This window comes from Tympanuchus pallidicinctus, unplaced genomic scaffold (genome assembly GCF_026119805.1).
Source record: "Tympanuchus pallidicinctus isolate F22 unplaced genomic scaffold, pur_lepc_1.0 scaffold31, whole genome shotgun sequence".
Taxonomy (NCBI): domain Eukaryota; kingdom Metazoa; phylum Chordata; class Aves; order Galliformes; family Phasianidae; genus Tympanuchus; species Tympanuchus pallidicinctus.
Genome location: NW_026294749.1, coordinates 4,126,312 through 4,148,644, shown reverse-complemented (window position 1 = coordinate 4,148,644; position 22,333 = coordinate 4,126,312). Strand labels below are relative to the sequence as shown.

At 37.6% G+C, this 22,333-nt stretch overlaps 1 protein-coding gene across 4 annotated transcripts in view; it reads right to left on the bottom strand.

Annotated features, from left to right (window-relative positions):
- The window catches only part of CDYL (chromodomain Y like), a 104,748-nt gene that overhangs the window by 61,194 nt on the left and 21,221 nt on the right, over positions 1–22,333 (bottom strand). Inside the window, exon 1 of one of the 4 annotated variants that reach the window (XM_052697571.1) lies at positions 13,069–13,182. The exons of the other annotated variants lie outside the window; for them this stretch is intronic. The gene's annotated coding sequence lies outside the window, so the exon portion shown is untranslated. Of the gene's footprint in view, positions 1–13,068; positions 13,183–22,333 lie in introns of those variants that run through there. 4 annotated transcript variants of the gene reach the window in all.

Here is a 22,333-nt window from a genome sequence, read left to right as displayed (position 1 = left end):
GTGACCTGGTTTAGATATTAAGCTAATGTAGGCATCCTGAAATAACTGGTTTGGAGAGCAGCCACATATGCAGTATTTCTGACGCATCTAAGAGGACTGCAGAGGACAGCAAACACCTTTGAGCAGGATGGGTGCGGTAACCTCTTCATTCTGCTACACTCAGAAATTGGATGTGCACCAAATGGACATACTGACCTTTGTAGGTCCCTTCAAACTCTGGGTATTCTATGATTCTATGCACTCTTAATCCCAGATAAAAGATCTTTAGTTCAGGTCCAAATAAAGATGAAATTCAAAAGGATATTTTCCATCCATAACATTGCAATTTGTGCACATTTTAAAACTCTGTGTAAGGCATACTGAAAACGCATGTGTAGATATATCTTTAAAAATAATTTAATTTAATGGACTATTTGAAGAGACTGAAGTAAAGTTACGCCACCTCCAGTAGAGGGAAAAGACAGAGTGAGCAAAATAAACATACAAATAAATAGGCAAGTAAATATTCAAGAAGCATTGCTGTGTTAATCATAAATTCATTTTCTATTCCCATGGCGTTTCTCTCTGTCCTCACGTTTGTGTCAGACTAAATTAATTTAAAGGTAAACAGAAAAGAATCCTTTTGACTTCATCCTCTCTGCTGCCTGTGAAATACAGAAGACCTTGTTCACTTAGCTTGAGGCTGTGTTTGGTTCCGAGCAACAGCACAACTGGGAAGCAAATCCTTTTCCACTTGCCACTATTCCCACTTACTGTGCAACAGTTTTGCTCACAGACTAGTTTTCATGTACGTGAAGTGGATTCTTTTCGGAGAAATATAAACTGGAAAAGCTGATTTTGATGCACAGAACATGCTTCAGCACTGAGGGAATAAGGGGCCAAGAGAAAAACAGCTCTGATCAGTTTCAACACATGTTGTGGCATGGATATTTGATCCTAAGAAGCGCCATTAAATCTAGTCCAAGAAAAATTGCTGCACAACATAATGCACTGAAATAAGGGCCACAGCAACAGGTCTTTCACTCTACTAATTTTCACCTATTGATCCACATTTCTCACGTAGACATTCCCTAATTCAGTGATGGAACCTAAGCACAACAAATGCCAGTTTTGTGCAACTGAACACACTACATGTGAACAGTCACTCTTTGTTAACTTAGAAACTGTCCCATGTACAAATGGGACTTAAACAATCATCCATAAGCTATCAACAGTGGTTATGAATGACTACACCCTCTATTTATTAGCATCTTTTCAGTGACAAACCCAGTAATAAATTGAGTAAACTCAATAAAGTCAGTAATCAGCTATTTAAATACTTTTTATTTTAAGAGAAATGAATGCTACATAAAAATGCATACAACAGCTGAAAAAGTGAAGCAACAAATTTTGCTTAAAGCAAAATGAGAAAGTAGTTTTGGGAAAATAGTTACTCAAAAAATAATTTGATGAGAAAGTCAAATTACATCTAAGGTCTGCAAAGTGAGTGCTAAAATCTTTGATGTACGCATTTAATAAGAAAATACATTATTCCCAATACCATAACCTGACACCAGTGCTGCTCACTGCAATTAGCACAAGGAGATGAATTTTAGAAACAGTTTAAGACATGTATGCTTAGAATGCCCAAATCATGGTACTGTATAGTTTAAGTTCACACTGATACCATTACAAACTTATCCTAAAATACCATGCACATCTTCATGCAGCTCCAAGTTATTCCATGTGCCTTAGTCTGAGAGCAAATGCAGTCCATACTCTCGGAGCTGACTGATTCAATTTACAGCACAGTGACTGGACTAACAGCTGATGAACTGTGGCAAACTGAGCTGCTGCATCCCTGTGGCATGAGTAGCTGGAGTGTCTGTACAGCACAGCAATCTCTGGCTACAGTACCACCTGTATTACTGTTATATTGTTCTGGAAGCCAGGGCCATATAAATTAAATCTGGATCAGATGTGAGCTGACTGTTTTCTTGTCCAGCCAGCTACAGTAGATGACACAGCTCTAGTGTGACTTCTATATAGCTCTGAGCAGATGCCTGATGCGGCCAAAGGCCTGCTAACACAGCCCACTACGGTGCCTTCTGGCACTCAGAACCAGCAGGAAGAGTTCACACTGAACCAATACTTCACAGCCTGCAGCCACTGTGCTTCCAAACCAGTGCTGAGGGTCTGAAAGCCTCAGCCTCCCTCTGAGGAAGCAGTCTGTGCATGCAAGTTTTGTACATACTATCATAAGTCAGGTAAACGTCTAAAAAACTGCCAGTGGTCCCTTCATACTGACAGCCCAACAAAGACAATTGTGTATTCTCAAACCTATTTCTAAAACTTAACAGTGTGAAAACAAGCATGGCGATTTTTCCCTTTTCCAAGCTTTATTTTGATGAAAGGCTGTTCATTCTTTTAGGATTCCTGGACACAAGTCATGCAAGAGCTAACTTTGTGGCTATTTGCAGCACTCAATGGATACTACGCCCTCCGGGTCTTAATTAAAGTTCTAGTTCACATAAAGTTCTATTCTGCAGAAATGTCTAATCAAGTTGCCTATAAAAATGTACGTATCCTGGTCAAGCTCATAATTTACCAGTAACTTGATTACTGATTGTTATCCACAGCCTTTACACAGACAATAGACAAAATCATTACCACATTCTCATCAAAGCAAATGGTTTGACAATCATGGCAGTGGCACATGCCACACCCAGGCTGCACAGGAAATTCCTCAAATGGCACATTAGGAAGTTCCATGCCTAGCAATAACATTCAACAAACAGAGTATCACTGTATGTGCAACTCCTCAATGGTCCCTTGAAAAATACCATTCATAGACATGAATAGCACAGGTCTCAAACCTGGCATAAGCAGCACCGTACCAAAGAAAAAGAACAGAGAGAACTGAAATGTATATTGGCAGTGCCAGCACCATGCATGATAAACAGAAAATTCTCTTTTGCTTAAAGATGATCGTGTTTTGGGATGTGATAATTTGGGAAAACATAGTCATAAATTCAAGCTATCTCACAGTAGGAGGCTCAACAGCTTGACAAGTATTGACTTAAAGGACAATGCCAATAGAAATATTGTCACTTTATCATGCATCTAAAAGAATAACATAGAGTAGCAGATTAAAAATTCATCATAAAATATCAAGGCAGCAGATATTTGCTATCAAAGCAGGAGAAACAGAACTTTTAACAGTGCTCAATTACAAAGACTCTGCAAAGGCAAATGTCTGACAAATATTCAAAACTTTTTACCTAAAAAAAGTGTCTGAAGGAGAGAGGTCACAGCACAAATGGACTCCAAATCTTAGAGAATGCTTTGTCATGCCTAAGTAAACTTCTCCCAACAAGAGCTGTAGCAAGGAAGAGCAAGAAAAAGAAAAGCACAAGACAGCTGAAGAGGGAACTTGGTATGCTGTATTTGACTTATCAAATTTTTAATTCCACTTTTAAAGACCAGAATCAAATGAGGCTTTCCAGCAGCCTCCTAGCTGCAGGACGGACAGTGGGGAGCCTGCTATTGTAGATCGCTTGACCAAACCTCAGTAAGAAGGCACACCAGGCCTCAGACAATCTCTCAGAAGTTACTTGGTAGCACTACTTTATTTGTTTTATTTCCTCTTGGAGGTCCTGAGGTGCTTACGTTAAATAAAGTTGACTAGAGACAGCTTTCTTTGGAATCACTGGATATGAGAAGCCAGAACACTCACACATCTTACTCACATTACCAGACTTCTCTCACCCTCGCCATGTAAGATTGCAGATAAACAGGGAGTAAAAGTTTATTTCCACAAGACATAATTCAAGCATCTGGATACAAGACTACAACCACATTTTTGTTTCCAAACACAGAAAAACACACTAAACAGTTCCAGGCCATATTTAAGATCAACATTCTTTACTGGCTTTCTCTGTGTTCCTTCCCTCTGTTTCAACATTTCCTAGATGGACGAGCTGCATGAGCACAGTTCCCAGTCTCTCTGCCTGTAATATGACATCACTCAATACTTGATCTAACCCTGTCTCAAAATGATGGTGATAAAAAAATTTCCTCTAATTAGTCAGCCTCAACGCTGCACAGATGCCTATTATTTCTTACGTTGTTTCTCTGGGATTTATTAGTTGATGATCTGTTTTTCCTTGGAAAGTTGGAAACGGGCATTTTTCTGTCTTAGGTGTCAGGTCTCTCTGTGTCTGCCCAGCTTTTGCTATAAACCTAAATTCTTGTTTCTTATTTAATACCATGGTGGCTTCTGTGATTCCACTCTCATTTCCACTGTCTTTTGGAACAGGGTTATGTGATACATGTAAAGCTATACAGACAACAGCTACTGCTGGCAACTCTGCTTGGCAAAGATTCTTACAGGCTACAAGGTTTTAATGTTTATTTGTAACAACAAGTAAGTTTTATAATGTTCTTACAATGTATACTTCTGGTTTTTTTTTTAAATAATTAAAAAAGAAGTTCATCATCTTTGGCTCATTATTTACTTTTTACTTGGCCTCCACATGGCATATTCATATGACAAGCTTTGCAATAATGTTTTTGTTCAAATCACTTTTTTTATTTCACCAATATTTATAACTTTAAGGAGTTTCCTAAACCTCATCTTTTCATCCTTTAAACATGCCAATCAGATATAAAACAGAAATTACTTTCATTAATATTTTTAAACACATACAACTCTTTCTGGCTTTATTTATCTGAAATTATATTGCTAATAATTATGATTTCTGAAATATGTCTTAATGCTTTTGCATGATGAATACTTTCTAATATTCTGCAGACATGGGTTACTTAAACAAGTTGTCCCAACTCAAAATTCCTCACATTTTGGCAATGACAACAGAAACAGAAGGAAAAGTGAAGTGCTTTAGGCTTGGATAATGGCATATAAAATACAAAGACTTTCTTCAGAAAAATCTTTACGTAAAAAGAGGCAAAATAAACTCAGTTTCCAGAAACAGGTAACAGAAAAGGTTAGCCAAACATTTGCTATTTTTACTCATATATTTTTTCCAAGGTACACCATCTTAGAATTGGTCCTAGCATGAAGGAGCATTGTAGTCTTGATAAAAAAGTACTGTATGTAGGTGTTTGAAGGTGACATGGGAAATGAAAAAACCTATACTATTTGTTCGGGTGTTTTTACCAATGCTCTTTGTAGTCTGTGGGAAGCCTGGGCCTTCTCTTAAACTAAACCAAAGCCCAAATCTTCATTTAGCCAGAAATGGATGGTACTAAAATTTGTAAAGTTCAGTGTCAGATACCTAGAAATTAAGAGTTACTTTCTGAGCATAAGTGTCCTTCTCTACTTACATGCAAGTGCCCCCCTCTTAGAGATGTCACATAAAATGACCTGTCATTTTTCTGTTATTACTATTAAAATATTAGCAAGAGAACTACTACAAGCTGTGTTGCAAAGGAAGAAGATATTTTCCTACATTTTCTACCAGAAGCGGATCCGGTGCTGGCTTCTGGTAGCTCCTCATTCACTCATTCTACTCACTTCTAAGGTAACGCTCAATCTGCTTAAAAAAGTAGTTCTTGGGAAAAAAGAAAAAAAAAATTCTAGTTCTAGTGTCTCTTCTCTCTCACAACATCTCCTTCTGTCTCTTCTTATTCTTCAGTTGTTTCTTATTCCTTTTCCCCCTTTTGTCCCTGTCTGATACTGCTATTTGCAATGCCTTTCCTAATCCCACATCTGGCATCTATTTTACTCTTCAGTGTGACTTTTCGTATTTAAAATGGGTTTAAATATGCATTCTAAGTATGAACACTTTTTAATTAAGAGCTGTTTTTAACACATAACATCTTTGCTTCTTTCCCCTTTCTCTACTTAGAAAAAAAAATTCAAAGGAACACCACAAGAAAGTAAACATTTACATAAAAATTATACAGTTTAACATCAATGTTATTGACAGACTGCCTACACTGAGAAATAGTCATCATAGGTCAGAGACAACTGTGGGGAGTTATCATTCCCCAATAGTTATGAACTCATAGAACTCTATTTCTGCACAAGTGATTCCTGTCAGTTTCATTGCACAAAGAAGTCCTCAAATTCAGGAAATGCTTAGGCAAGATATAACATGTTGGTCTTCCAAACTTCTAAACTTGGTAATCTCTGTCTGTATAAAATAGAAATAATTTATCTAGAAGCAAGCCATCCAATTCCAGGAATGCGGCATTATCCTTTTGTCATAGCAGTTACAGTAACACTGAAATAAAGAATTGTATTTCATGTTCTTTCAATTTTAATTGGAAGGATAGATGAGATTTGCCTTCTCCCCACACATTTGTCTTGATTCCTAGCATTATCACTGCATAATTACATTGCATCCAAAGATTTTATGTTGTGAAATCTTCGCAAAAAGAGTCTCTGTTTCTATAAAAAGATATTTTCAAAATCTTTTGAACTTGAGATCTTTAAAAATAACTATTTTCCCTCTTCTAGGTGCTGATAATGAATCTAGTCAGTCATCTGTTGGCAATACCCAGTATCACCTCACTATGAAAAGCAGCTAGTGGCTAACAGGAATACCTTTTGAAACATACATTTAAAAAAGATATTTGTATATTAAAGATCTTGTGCAATAGTTTTTGGTATCATTTCAAATTCTTCAGCACAGTTTTAGAGTACAATTAGTCCTACTCAGAACAAAACTTCAGTTTTATCTCTACAGCTACTTGAAAATTGAACTAAACAAATTGATATTATTATCATTACAACAGCAATACAGAGAGCAGAATCAAATCTCTGAGACAAATGCAAAATTTAGATGCAATCCAAAGCACTAATGAATTTTTAAAGGAATTTCCAGGAAACTATGACCAAATTGCTGTACTTTGTCACAAGGCTGCATGCTCCAGCCCTTGCCACTTGGGCAATAGATACATTCACAATTCAAGCATGACATCAAAGTTATATTTTTCACTGTGAGAGAAATTAGCCATACCATCAACATGAGAAATACCTTTTTGATCTGAAACAGCACGAATCAATGAACTTAAATACTGTTTAGTAATTCCTTCATCATTTTTTATTAATGTGCTTTCTTTAAGAAATGCACGTTGAATTTGGAACAACTTAGCTCAGCTACTGTGAAGAATATACCTGGCCCCTTCCTTCTACAGAACGTAGTAATGTTATGACCTAATTTGCAAATGGATCTGGTGGAAATAAATATATATTAAAAAAGCAACTTTCATTTTTCAGCTGATCTGGTTTATTGTGGGATCATATGTCCAGATGATGGCAGGGAGAAAGGACAGGAAATAAAAAGTTAGCATAGAAACAGCAATGGTAACTTTTTCTGAAATAAGAGTTATGGAGAAAACTGTTGCAGTTTGGAAGCAGCACTGTTTATAAAGGGTTGTCCTTGTCACAAGAGCAAGGGAAATTTAACTCAGGGTCCCACATCTCCATTATTTCAGGCCTAAGAAGTTACCTGAAGGAATGTATTATTTTTGGAAACTAGTTTAGAGATTGAATGCTGAATTTATATACATGAAAATAATTACAAATTGTATATAAGTTTGAAGATAATTATATGTGTACTCAAGAATTCTTAAAGAAAATTAATTACATTGTCCAGAACACTGGGAAGCATTAAACCTTTTGATTCCTTGCTTGCATATGTTTGTCTTTTACTCCTACTTTATGAATAGTCTTAAACTACAAGAGGACATTATCACATTTTTGAAAAGTCCATCTCCTTCAAATGCTTTTCTACATGCAGTCTTTAGCCTTATGACATGAATCTTTTCACAATAATCAAATACAGTGCGATGCCCAAACAAATGATTGGGTCTTGGCCTCTTCTTCCATGTATTCCTAAACTGACTGCCTGTTTAAATAAGTTTTGCTTTCTAAACGAAGACAGGGGGTAAGTGAAAATGAAACCTCTCCATTCTATAAAAGAAAATTTTAAACTCCAGACTTCTGCAGACACTTATATCAGTACTCTCCATTAACACAAAAAGGTTATATCAAAGTATTTTATTTTTGTTCTGTATGCATACCATCTTTTTAAGTTGTCATCTCACATTTAGAAACAATTATTCAAAGGCCATACTGGAATATTTATTCAAGTCCTCTGTTAAAAAAAACAACACAACAAAACACCAACAAACTATGCACGACTGCTTCAAAACTAGAAAAGCGTTTAACCTTTAAGTCAAGTGTTAAAAAAAAAGTGATATTCAGATGCCAATTTCTGAACAAACTGATTCTTCTTGACACTTCCAGAACTCCGTGACATCTAACCAGTGTGAGAAGAAAGGGAAGCAAAACAGGCTAAATGGATAAATTTACTGATGAACATGAAACTTAATTTCGGTTCCCACTACACAAAACAGCAATTATTGTTTTCAAAAGGAAAAATGTGAAAAAATGGTTCTATTTCTTCTAAAGGATTTTGTACGCATCTATGTGATGCACCTTAGAGATGCTCAGCTAACTGTACTTTAATCTAATGGAGATGTGTATATATATTTACTACCTGCTATATATGCACACACATATATATATGTATATATATGTATAGATATATTTACTATCCTATGACAGGATATGAAAAAGATACTTTTGCAAACCAACTACAGTTAGTGCACACATTTATTTTGCACCCATCCCTCTTTTTTTTTTTTTTTTAAACTTAACATGATGGGAGTGAGAAGAAATGTAACATTTCTTCTGCCATTAACCTTAATACAACTGTTTTAATCTACCTCCTTGCATCCTAAAATACTGCTGCATAAGTTGTGCAGGTTGACTCTTACACCTTCACAGCTTTCCAAGTGCCAGTATCCTGTCTAGATCAAGGTATCCAGTTTGCAGTCTACATCACCATTCCTCCCCTGAAAGAAAAATAAAAAAAAAAAAAAAATCAGATTCACTAGGGTTTCCTTTTCCCTTGTAGGGTTTTTTCCTAGGCAGAACATGTTTACAATGGAGTGTTTCCTATTATTTTTTAGATGAGATCATCAGGTTGGATAAGAGGTAGGACTTTGATAACATGATGACTAGTCCTTCCACATCATCAAGTACACTTATTAACATTTGTTAATAAGCTAACAATTGTGAATAGACTATAATATGAAGGAGGATAATGTATATATATTTATGTTAGGAAGGAAGGAAACATAGAATTCAAAATACTGTCACAAACTAGGGAAGTCATCTCAACAAACTGCAGTAAGTTGTCACTTAAAAAATAATGATAATAAATTAAAAAATATTAAAACTTGTAACCAAATTAAGATAAAATTTGGAGAAACATTACGGAAATTACTGATTATGGAAGCCTGATTTCTAGTATTATTTGTCATTTAAAAAACACATTAATTGAAAATACTTCTAACAGTTTCTGCATATTGGTGGAGAGGATTTACTTTGCACTATGCAACTGTGCAATATAAAGATAATCACAGCAATTTAATTTGAATGAAGGAGATTGCAGCCAATTCTGGAAAGTGAAAATGAGAATAATTGAAATTAATGAAAATTTCTTCAAGACTTTTCTGAACTAACTGCTGAAATGAAGGTTCTGTTGGCTGCATTCAAAGTCTCATAAATTTTGTGCATATGGGACAGAAATGCTCATGGGTGAGCGTGGTGTTAGATGGATGGAGGTGGACAGGTAAGACAAACAACCTAGCAGCCCACCTTTCTAGAACGAGATGGTATTGCGAGGGGCTTCTTTTTTGGACCCCTCATGTTTTGCTAGGATTTCTGTGTGGAGTCACTCTTTGTGTAAAACTGAATCCTTTGCTGAAGCAAGCTTTAGATCTCAGTCTCTAGATAGATCCCTATGCCTACAGATGGCCTATTTGCTTTTGTCTAATATTTTTTCTCCATTCACTTTAGTCAACGCAGCCAGAGGGAGGGAGCTGGGATTGTTTGGTCTGGAGAGGAGGAGGCTCAGGGGAGACCTCATTGCACTCTGCGGCTTCCTGAAGGGAGGTTGTGGTGCAAAAGGGTTTGGCCTCTTCTCCCAGACAAGTAGTAGGACCCAAGGAAATGGCCAGAAGTTATACCAGAGGAGGTTTGGGTTGGATATTGGGAGAAGCTTTTTCTCTCAAGGGGTGGTCGGGCACTGGAGTGGCCGCCCAGGGAGGTGGTGGAGTCGCCGTCCCTGGCAGTGTTCAAGAGGCGCCTGGATGAGGAGCTATGAGATATGGGTTAGTGCTTGTGGTACTAATAGGAATGGAAGGGTGGTTGGACTAGATGATCTTGCAGGTCGTTTCCAACCTTGTGATTCTGTGACTCTGTGTGATTCAGAGCCGATGGCAATCCTGCTCTGCCACATAAAAACCTGAAGAACATTTTTTTATACTTCCCAGTATCATCAGATCCCTCTTGTTTAATCACCTCATCACAAATAAGAAAACTTTGATTCTGAGGAACAGACTTTTGTCCAAAGTGGAAAACCACAAAATGCAATTAATAAATGTTTTGAAGTTTACTTGAATGCCTCAAGCATGGCACAGTATAAACCCAAATACTGTACACATCACATGTGCAGTTCTCTATATCTCTTTTTTCTTTAAGATCAGATGATCAGAAATGACAAGATGGTCAGAAATTTATGAGTGTTTCCAAGGAAGGAACAACTAAACAGACTGGCTCTCCAGTCTGGGAAAGAGATGAATGAGATTAAGAGGCACATGTAATGATGAATTAGGACATGAAAAGGAAATGTTTCCTGTATTTCCGATAAGATGGGGAGCAGGGAGGAAGGCAGGGGGCATGTGTGAAAACACACACACACAAAAAAGTTATAGAAAATTGCCACATTGCATTGCAGATTGCAAATCTATGAACAATAAATCCAATATACATTAGTAATCACCAAACACAAATTCCACAAATTTAATGTAACTTTAAGTTATGTTAGTTTAATTTTAATTGCTTTAATGTAACTCAAAACCTATTTAACAAGAGTTGAATGGCCTCCTCTCTGAACCCCTAAATTCTTCACTCACTCTAAAAGATACAAAGTCAGAAGATTATGGGATTCCTGTATAAGGGATACTAAGCAGGCATCCTGCCTACCTACTCCACATGGGAATCCCAAGAGATGTAGTTCTCAATGCATTCTGGGAGAAATAATGTCATCAATAACATCTTGCTTGGCTCACTTGGCTAAATAATACACTGGAGTTCTTAAAACACAACTCTGAAGGTGATATGCCACAGTGGGTAAACGTAAGTTGATGCATCAAAAGTCAGATCACCACTCCCAACAAGGAAAATAAAAACTTAAACCACAAAACAAAACAAAACAAAAAAATCCACCCCACCATTGTCAAAAAAGTTTGACTTCCAGAAACACAAAGTCCCGCCATCTTCTGTTATCCTCTTCCCTGCCTCAAGCTCAAACAAATTCCATCTATGTGAATTTCCATGCCCTACAGCAAGCTGACATTCAGGCAATCACATAGCTAGGATGCCAGTGCCACAAACACATGACAATGGAAGACCTTGTCTTCAAAATTAAAACAACAGAAGATATTTCTACAAACATGTTTTAAATCCCAAAAATGATGGATATGGTTGTGTCTAAGAAATACAAAACAGTCTTCTTTCAGCATGGGTACCAGTACCACTTTAAGCAGTCCCTGCTCTTTGAACATGTATAAAATCTTCTCTTGCACAGAATTTGGCTTTTTTTGGTACTATTCAATGAATCAGCTTGGGAAACAGACCCAGCCTAGTAAAGAAAAACAAAAACAAAAACACTTCCAACTTAAACTTGTTTCAGGCACCATTTTGTGGCATTAGCACAAAAGCTTCACCACACATGGGGACAGGATGGCGCAGCCAAGCACACACTTTTCCCACTTTCTGTGGCAGCAGTGCTAACCTATGCCAACATTACATTAATTTCAGCAGTGGTGTGCTGAAATAGAATGTCAGTCTACTGATAAGGCACGATGTTGCAGGTAAACAAAATTCCTCAGGAGGCAGCGCTGATCTCCTCAATGGAGGCCAGCCACAGGACCAGAGGCACGGAGCTACATGGTGGAAAGGCCAGGTTGGGGGTTAGAAAAGGTTCCTCTGCAGAGGGCACCAGAACAGGCTTTCTTCTGCAGTGGGCTCGGCTCCGAGCTGTCGGCGTTCAAGCAGCAATGGTCTCAGACATGGGGTTTGAATTTTGGGTGGTCCAGTGTGGAAACGGGCATAGGACGCAAAGGTTCTCATGGGTCCCTTCCAACTCAGCATATTCTATGATCACCAGAACACGCAGATACAGTTTCACTATTACCCTTTTCCAACCCTTTGTATTAGTTACAGGAATTTCGCAGCTCTTGAAGAATCGATTTAATTACTTTATTCGACAGAAAGCCAGCCATTCTGTGAAATAACAGGGTTATTTTTCCTTTTATTCTTTCTTTCAGCTGGCAGCAGGCATCAGAAAGGCCCTTTTTAATTACTTCGATAACAAAAACAAACCTCAGTCCTCCTCACACAGAATAGCTGCATCCAACTCAGAAAACTTACAGTTGGGTTTTACGGCCTTTGCTAGCATCAGACACAGTTTCCATTTAAACGCGGCTCTTCCTTGCAATTGCAAGCTCTCTCATCTTGATACGATTTGACAAACTCAACGACTATAAGCAGAAATGGCACCACTCCGTGATAATCAATCACAACTATTCTTGTGCCGTTACCAAAATGTCTGAAGACTTCTTGTAGCGGGTCATAGAACACTTTGTTCCACTGTCACAATGTATTTTTTTCTTGCAGCCTGTTTTTAATCTTCCCTCTTCTCTCCCCTTCCTCTCCACAATCAATTGCCGCCCAATAGCTGAGCCTATTAAAGATAAGCTGAACTCTAAAGTATTGCAATACTCCTACACATTCAGCAAAGCCTTAGGAAAGGTCATTTAATAAAGTCACCCACTCGTTTTCTGGATTTCTTACAAGGCAAGTTTCCAAACAACCACTCAGGTGCTCCTGCCACAGTTCCTTGCTACAGAGCTGAGATTCATCTGATCTCACAGAGGATTCGGGGACGTTCTACCCCCCATCCCACCCCTCGGTTGAAAACTCACCTTCTCTTCCGAGATCCAGCAGCACTCACCGACGGCAGGAAACTGCAGCTTGAGATGGCTCGAAAGGGAAACCACAAAAAGCCTACCTACACTCAGCTCAGCCTGAAAGCTGTAACAGGATTGCACCTTGAACCCCCACCTCCTTTTGTTTGGATACAGTGGTCCAGCCCTGGGTAATTGAGAACCTTTTCAAACCATGAATCTCCTGACTCGTGACTCATTCGACACTTCTCTGGATAGTTAACTCCACCCTCGTGTTTTTAAATTGCCTGAAAGAGTTTGGTGTTGGCTTTTTTTTTTTTTTGCTGTTTTATCTTGTAAGCGTTAGCGATCAGAAGAGGCTAACCATCACATAAGGAGAATAAGAGAGAAACCAAACCACACCGAATAGAAAGCCAAATTCAAAAGAGAAAATAAAGCTATGTTTCAGATGTTGCAAACTCGCTAAAACAAAGTTCAGTTACTTCAACTTGCTTTTCAACCAAGTGCTCTTTTTTTTACTCTCTCTACCAACAAAATGGAAATGAATCAGATCAGTTCAGTGAGAGCTGCTTCCTCCAGTTTAGTCCTATGGTCTTTTTGCTCGTTATCCTCAACCGTATCTGCAGCTTCTAAATATTACAGTTTCGGTTCTGTTTCTCCCCTTCATTACAACCTGGGTATAAAACCCTTTATCATTCAGCTTGTTCTGTTCTTCCTTCTCAGTTGTACAACATAGGTGGGGTAACATCAGTGAATAAATGTGAAGGTGTGGGAGCAGCAAAAGAGACTCAAGGGCAAAAAAAAAAAAAAAAAACAACAAACAGCAAACTCCACTAAAACCACTACAGATCTTAATCCTGGCTTAAATAAAGGTTTTCTGCTTGCCTTGACTTTTACATTTTAACAGTGTCTGCATCTGACATTATATCAAAAGGCTCATTTTCACTGATAGGTACTGCTAAGCTGGAATGATAAACGCCATCTTTAACTAAACCTGACAGGTTTTACCAGACTTTTTACAGACAATGATGCATTATTCACATTTATTACTGTACTGATAAAGGTGTGAAAGTATTTAATTGACTTGCTGTATAGTCAGACAGTGCATCATTCTTAACTCTAAAAGATTTAAGGAAAATGTGCTAAATCCTAAATTATAGGAAGTTACTTACTGCTGGCATGATTTTTTCTTTTTTAATCAATGCAAATTCAGCTACAACGTACAAAATTTACCTTTCCATTTTAGTCTATTGTTTAAATAAGATGAGGTTATACACTTGAATATTTAATTTTTTATTTATTTAACATGACTTTGTTAGAAATTGTTTTGACAAAATCATCAGTAGCAGGGAGCTAAGGGTTTGGTTTGATTTGTTTTTTACTGTATACATCAAGATTTTGGAATTGAAATATCTCAACTCCAGTCATACATATTATTTTATTTAGACAGGAATAGGTGACATTGATTTCTGAAGACCCAAATGCTTTCTTAGCTTTCCATAAGTTCATTAATTGATAACAGTGAATAAGCTGAAATAACGAAGTGTCTCTCTGCTTCTATAATAGCACTTGCTACCATTTTACTTCTAGGAAGGAATTGTTTATGAAAAACTGAGTAAGATAATTCTCCAGCAGCAAAATACACAGTGTTTTATATTTTTCTATGATTTTCTGTAGCCTAGTAGGTTATAGAAAATCCAGTCTTAAACAGATGTATCATATCTTAAGTACATTTTTCAATAAATTAATAATTATTTAGAAACATGCCTATCCATGTCATCACACTCAGAATTTTACATTTATCCATATCTTACTTGCTTACCTAGCTTCTACATTTTGCTACCATCATTCCCGTGTTCAGTAGTGAAGAGAGATTCTTTTTAATTCCTCAGATTAAGCTTTCTTACATCTTTCTTAAGTATTACTGTGTCTGTTATATGTTACAGAAGAACAAGATGTTACGGTAGTAAACACTGGCTAAATTAAACTCAAACCAAATTCTAAACTGAAAACAAAAAACCACCACTTCAGCCATTTTTTTTAGTCTAGTAGTGAGGATTTGCTAATGTGCAACAGCTGGGGACAGCTATTTAAATGTAGCAAATGAACAGCTTAATTAAGGAAGTATGTCAAGGAACATAAAGAGTCCCAAGTACAGTATGTGAGGATTCATTCAGATAACCATTTTCAGGCCTGGGAATCAGTATGTTCTCTTGCACGTACTCTGATGAAGTGCTCAATACATGTACATCTCTATAAGTGCTTCTGTCCTAAAAATCACATACATACATATTTCAAGCGTAAAAAACAAAGCATTATTTGAACTTAAATTCTTAAATTTAAAAAAATAAATCAGTCCGAGAGACTGGTTGAATATACATTTTCCACACAAGTAGATGTTGCAGGATTGGCTTTGACTTCTTTCAGAAAACAAATGCATATCCCACCACTTAGCAAGGCACCAGTATTTACTTTATTTTGAATGGTTTCCAAAACGCTCTCCTTAGTGGTAGATCCAGGTACAATGAAAATAACAACAGTATATGTTTTTGTATCCAGTGTGAAATTAGTGTGAGAGCAAAGGGTCAAAGGTAAATCCATTCATGTTTAACCAGCAAGCACTGCATTTAATGGTGTGGTTCAATCACACTAACACAGCTTGCAAGATACTTGACTGCACACAACCACTAATTAATCAAGATCAGCAGAAACAGATCGTACTTTTATACCAGAGGCATTCTAAAAAAATGCTCAGCTTGGCACCTGCCAAACAACTTGAAAACTTGCTGTTAAGTGCTTAGTTACACAGTTGTTCTACAAAGTCTTAAAATACAATAAGAGAAGGAAGGAGAGGGGTAGGGAGGACGAGAGAACAGAAGGTAACAATAAAGCAGTACATTCTGAGACAGCATCATCTGAAAGACAGCTCGCCATCCCTCGCTGTGCTCCGTTCTCAAGGTGGCAGAGCTGATGATATTTTTTAATAAGGGCTCAAGGAAACAACGTCTGGGAGTTGTGATTCAAGCAGAAGGGAAGAAGGAACAGTGTGAAAGGAGCCAAGTAAAAAGAAAGTGAAGATTAGGTTAGAACAAAAGATGCAAAGGTTGTATGTAGAAAATACAGCACAACAGTAGCTTCACAAAAAAAGACAAGATGTTTGTAGCACCGTATGTAATGACAAATTTCCAAGAGACTTGGAGTTGAAAGTGGGAATAAAGTGGCCAAATAGAAAAGCTGAAAGTGGGAATAAAATGGCCAAATAGAAAAGCAGGAAATATGCTATGAATTAATACTATTATTCTGCAGGGCTACAATACCTCAAGCAGAGATGTTAAGACCGCTGCCTGGCTGATGCTCAGAAGCACCTTGATTTTAGAAACTATGTCCTAACTCTTGGCTAAACTCAGTCAGGGCTCAAAGAAGGGCAGGAATGTGCTTCAGCCCCAGGGAAGACCATGCACAAGAAGATGTGCTCAGATTACAAGTTACACCCAGGCTTCACAGAGGTGAATCCAAAACTCAAGATATGGGTAACTTCAATATATGTTTAAAAGGAGTTTAAGCAATACTAAACAAATTAAGTTAGGGAAAAGGCTAATCTGAGAAATAGTACTCTATTCCAACATCTTGTTTTCTTTCCTCAGGTTGAACAAGAATTATTCCCACAGTGGAACAGACAACGCTACCACCATATTTAAGTATTGTCTTCCAGAAAGACATTGCTGATCTCATGAAAAAAGTTAGGTATTTTGGAATGGCTTTATGATGATACACTACATTCTTCTGAACACCTCCTAGACTCACCCAGCCACTCTTAAGGTCTGAACTTAGCGGAAAACATTCTTACATGTTAACTCACTTGCCTTGCAGTACAATCCTTACAGAGATTCCCAGCCTAAGGATGTAGTGCAACATACAGCAGGTGTAAATAGGGAGATTCAGAACTATATTTCACTGATCTTTCCCATCATCTGGTGCTAACAGAAATTTGGATAGCTTCCATTAATCTTTAGTGCCCCTTTTATTTTATTATGAAGATCACAGCAAGTGAAAAAGGCAGGGCCTCTTGACTAATATTCTTACAGAGCACCCAGGTGCATTTTGAAAACATGGCATTTTTAGGGTTTCTCTGATTCAAAGACACTTTGGAAGATCACAAGCAAACAAATCGTTAAAGACAAAACAATTACACAAAGAAAGGAAGTTTCCTTGGGAAGGAAATGGAGGAATAAGATTCAGAAGCCTCATAAAGCATCTGACTGAGCCTCCAGGACAAAACAATTTTTATACAACTGAAAAATAGGAGAATTTTGCAAGTAATCTTTCACCACCTCTTCACATTATATCCGTTACCACTGGGACCTAGATTGCCTTTCTTTGCAAGGATATCTAAACTCAAGGGCAGAATTTAAAGAGGTACTAAATGCTAGCAGTGAAAAAGTAATCGTCTTCTAAGATGTGCCCTTAGATGAGGTCGCTGACCTGCCTTGGATAGCACCGCAATTACAAAGCGCAGTTTATTTCTTTTGAATGCTCAATAGGAGAGTATGAAAGAGCTTCTTCAACACTTTGTTTTCTATGAAGAAAAAATACATCAGAAAAGTATGGGAGAAGACGACAACACAAAGGCCAGTTACAGCCAAATGTTCAAGCTGAGAATTTGCTGCAGTGTGAATGAACAGAAGCCATTTAACAGCAACTTACAGGAAAAATATTATTGATTGCACGACCTGCTATCTGTTCATCCTTACTTTCTTCCTTTCAAGAATCTTTACAAAAATTTTTTAAAAAGACATTTTTTCTTCAAGTTCCCTTTTATTCCACCCACTGTTGTGCAGGCATAGCTGTTGTGCAGCTGCATACTGTACTTATTCAGGTAACTAATTCCACCAAGAAGCAGATGAAGATAATATTTACATTTTAGCTGGATTTTTGGACCTGCTTAACATTCAGCCATAAAAACAGATGAGCCAGCATAATGAGAGAGAGCACACTGGAAAATAACAACAACTACAACCAAATGTCTCCACCCCCCACATCATTCCTGCTGCAGTACTGTCTAACTACAGCCCAACATTCATACAGGGAAACATTAGTTTTACCTCTGCAGGATCGAGAAATAGAGGAAGAATAAAAGCCAACATCACTCCCACCTCCATATAAAACCCCAAAAGAACCTGATGATCTCTTTCCCCTGCAGTTTTCCATTGACTAAAAAAGCACAAAGGGAGTTAAAAGATTGCTTGGCTTCTTCTGGGGGCTAGCAGCTCATCCCCCCATAGTCAGGCATTCTGAACCTCAGAGGAGCAGCAAGGTTTTACGAATAGCTTAGCCTGCAGAGATGCTCTGAACTGCCTTCAAAAGCAGGTTTAGGGTGCTGTTCTGTACAAGTGCATCAAGCAGGCAAAGTGCTGTGCGGCTGCTGTCAGTTTATCATCCCTACATATCAACTTGACCTTGCTCATACTGGGGTACTCCAAATCAGTTCTTTTTGTGGCTGTGTTCTTGCACCAGGGAAGTTTTTGGACATACACTGGTTCACAACAAAAGATGACAAAAGCATGCAACTGAAACATTAACAATCCTCTATGTGTTTATTTCTAGACAATTGTTTGGGGCATTTCTGAAACAGATTATTTCTGGAAGTACCCACATGCTGAACTGAGTCACACACATCATTCGTGGTTGTTTGAGAACTGCCTGCTCATGTCAGAAGCTGTCAAGGTGTTCAAAGTCTGCTATGTACGAACCAGGAGGTACATAAGTCCAAAATGCATGCAGTTCATTTGAAGTTTGGCATTACCAGGATACGTCTGAGAAACATTTGCATTCTGTGTTCTTGGGAATATGGAAAGAAAAATGTACACATAGATAGCTGTGAATGGTAGGGCTGTTTATGTAAAGCAGGGTTCTTTTATGGGGTCAAAGGCCTCAGGGTGGGAAATTATTCAAATGAAAAATTCCTCCCTTGGGGATGGCAACAGTTTATAGCATTTTGTTGGGAAGATGTGCGGTGGTGTGCTCTTATCAGTGCCTGATATTTAAGCCTTTTCATCAGTAGGGAAAGGGCTTTCAACTAGATCTTGATCACGACATCTTGAGATCCACCAAAGCAGAAAACATTCAGTTGTGTAAGACTGATCAGTGGTCTAGCAATTGCCAAAATGAGCAGCTAGAAGAAATTGGTAAAGAAGTAGAAAAGATTAGGAATTTCCAAAATCCTCAAGTTAAATTTCTACGTATCTGCTAAAACATATACCTCCCAAATAGGAGATTTTATAGTTAGAAGAAGCGCAGAGGTCAAGCACTGCTGCAGCTGACAGTGAATACACAGCTCTGAATTTATGTGTAGATTAGCATTATGAAACACGAGAAAAAAAAGTAGCCTACTGTCTAACGTTACTGTCAGCATTCTCCAAACTGTTATTACCCGGACTACAAAGACACTTTTCTCTTTTCATATAGTTGGTTTTCAATTGTCCAGTGCAATTATAAAATCTTGCACTTTTAACAAAGCAGGCACCAGAGGGAGACCTGCACTTTAGTTCAAAATGCTGGCAGGAGCTGTTTAAAAGTGGACAATCAAAGCTTCTTGGCCAATGTGAGTAATAAGTGGCTCTGGGTGAAACTGGCTAATAGGAGCACCCAGAAAGCAACCAGTGTTGGGCAGTTTTCTCTTTCTAAACGGTCCAATAGACTTAAGAGAGTTCCATGAAGAAGAGCAGGTTCCCAAATCTCAGGCTGTACACAAACACACCTCAACCAGTTTGGCCATAGCTGTAAATGACCTGCTCTTTGCCACCTATGTCCTCAGCCTATCACCACATCCTCGTGACAGTAACCACTTCTCAAATCTTCTGACTGAGCTGCATATATAAGAACTACCTAAACATGTCAGTCAAAATAAGCCAGATCAGCTTAAGCAATTTAAATAACAAATCTTTCCTAACATGGCTCAATTTGACCGAATTGGATTAGGGAGAGCTCTCATGAGTAGCTCAGCTAGCTGACCAGAGAGACAAGTGACATCAGGCAGAGGGCAGTGATGAAATGTGGGTTGTTCTTCCAGTGCCATGACTACAGCTGAATTAGGACTGCAAATATATATATATATATACATAGTGAGTGGGTTACTTTTATTTTTCTTAAGCAAGGCAAGAGACTACAAGAAATACTCCATGGGCATGAAATACATTGTTCTTTTAAAAACAAGTACTCATCAGTTCAGGTGGGAGAGCCAACCTCTTCTAAAAAATATGTACTATCCCAGTAGGTTTTACTACCCAGAAAATTGATGCTCTGCACATAGAGTCAAGCAGACTAACTGGAATTCACACAGCCAGTTAAAGAGCAACAAAATTATTTCTATGAGAGGTAAGTCTGTTGGTGTGGTAACAGCTATCAACTCAATACTTAAACGACTGGATACAAGGTTTGCAATGATACTAATCTCAACTGTTAAACTGATGGGAACAGAGAAAAGCTAAAAGTACTGTTCGTCCTTATTAGAAGTACTCCCCCTGCTCCAGATTTTTCTAATTTTCCAAAAATTGGGAAAAATCATCAATTCCTCATATACAACCCAAATTAAGAAAAATATTGAACAGCAAAGAATTAGGAGCAAATTCTGGAATAGAACCAAAATTTGACCCTTCTCTCTTTTGTGAGAAAACAACAGACAGACTCAGCAAATTAACTTCTAGAACATTTGTTTTTCTAACTTCCAGATTTAGCACTTGGACTTTTTTTTTTTTTATAAAGTAGATATAACTCAAATTTTTAACTAACAAATTCATTCTAGATGGTTCTAACTACAAACAAAACGACGCTGGTATTTCAACTACCAAGTTATTATAATTTTAATATAATTTAGCACGCTACTTTAGAAGGTATTCCATTATAAGGAAGTTATTAAAATAATAGTACATTTAAAGCTGCCTAATAACGTCAGTCTTTTTGAGAAGTTGTATCACCTACAAAATTAGCATTAGCCTCTGAAACTCAGCAGACTGAACTGTCCCTAGGATTGAACCATCCCAAGGATGGTCTTCCATAGCTACTTAAAGCAATCCTCATGGGGCTGCCAAAATTTACATTGATGGTACTCATGAGGAAATTCAGCCTCAAACAAACTACATAAAATAAATAGGGGAGGATGTGAAGGGGAGGAGAATTTTCAGATTCCTGAACTCTCTAAGGTGATTCTGCATGAAATGCTATGTGCTCCAGAGTTTCTAGAGTGAACACCCAGCTGAGATGGTGGGAAGGCAAGATATCAACATACTTTGTATTTGCAATATGTGGGTATCTCTAGTGGCTGAGAATAAGGATAAACAGGAGAAACTGAACACACTGGTAACATGGTGGTTTTTTGGCCAATGGCTTTAGCTTCCTTCCTGGGAGCACCAAAGGGGGAAGCACTGCTTTCCACTGAAACAGTAGATTAGCTGTGCACCTTCTAGTTCTCTTTTAATTACTACTACAAACAGTTTTCTTCAACGAACACAGGATTCACGATCGACTCTTTGCACAAATTAGATGTAAAGAAAGAGATTTACAAACTCATAGGCAACCATAAACCTGGCATTTCCTCAATCTAGAGTGTTTGAATTTGTGATGTAAATAACAGTCTTTTTACAATGTGGTATAAAATCTCTAAAGAAAAGAACAGATGCTCAGACACAGCCTTTGCCCCACAGAGCTTCTACTTCCAAGGGTGCAAGAGTTTTATCAGATTTTTCAATCTCACACAAACAAAGGGCCAACCTCAGTATGGTTTGTTTATATGTACATTATTTGTCACGCAAGAAAAGTAACCATCTTACAATTCGGTGGGAACTGAATTTGAATTTTTTTTTGTTTGTTTGTTTTTGGCTTTTTGTGGCAACACAGACATTGCAAGTTAACTGTATTATAGAGCAGACTTGGTATTGTTTCTATTACATTGTATCACTTCATTTTTTTTAGAATATCAATCAAATAATCTTTCCAAAATGTCATACTATACATATTTAAAAATGATGAGCTACCAAAACTTGCACTAACATGAGGAACATTAAAATACTCTGTATGCTTCTACTAGACTTCCTAGTTCACTTTCAGGAATAATCAAAGGTTGGTCTGTTCTTAATCTGCTCCTAAGCAATAAGCAAGGTGCCACAATATTTAGTACCTCATGCTTGCTTTCCATTTTTGCACACACATTAATATGGGTGCAGGAAAGTGGTAGAGAGAAGATGGAAAACATTAGGCCTGACCAAATTTCATCACTTAGAAATATACA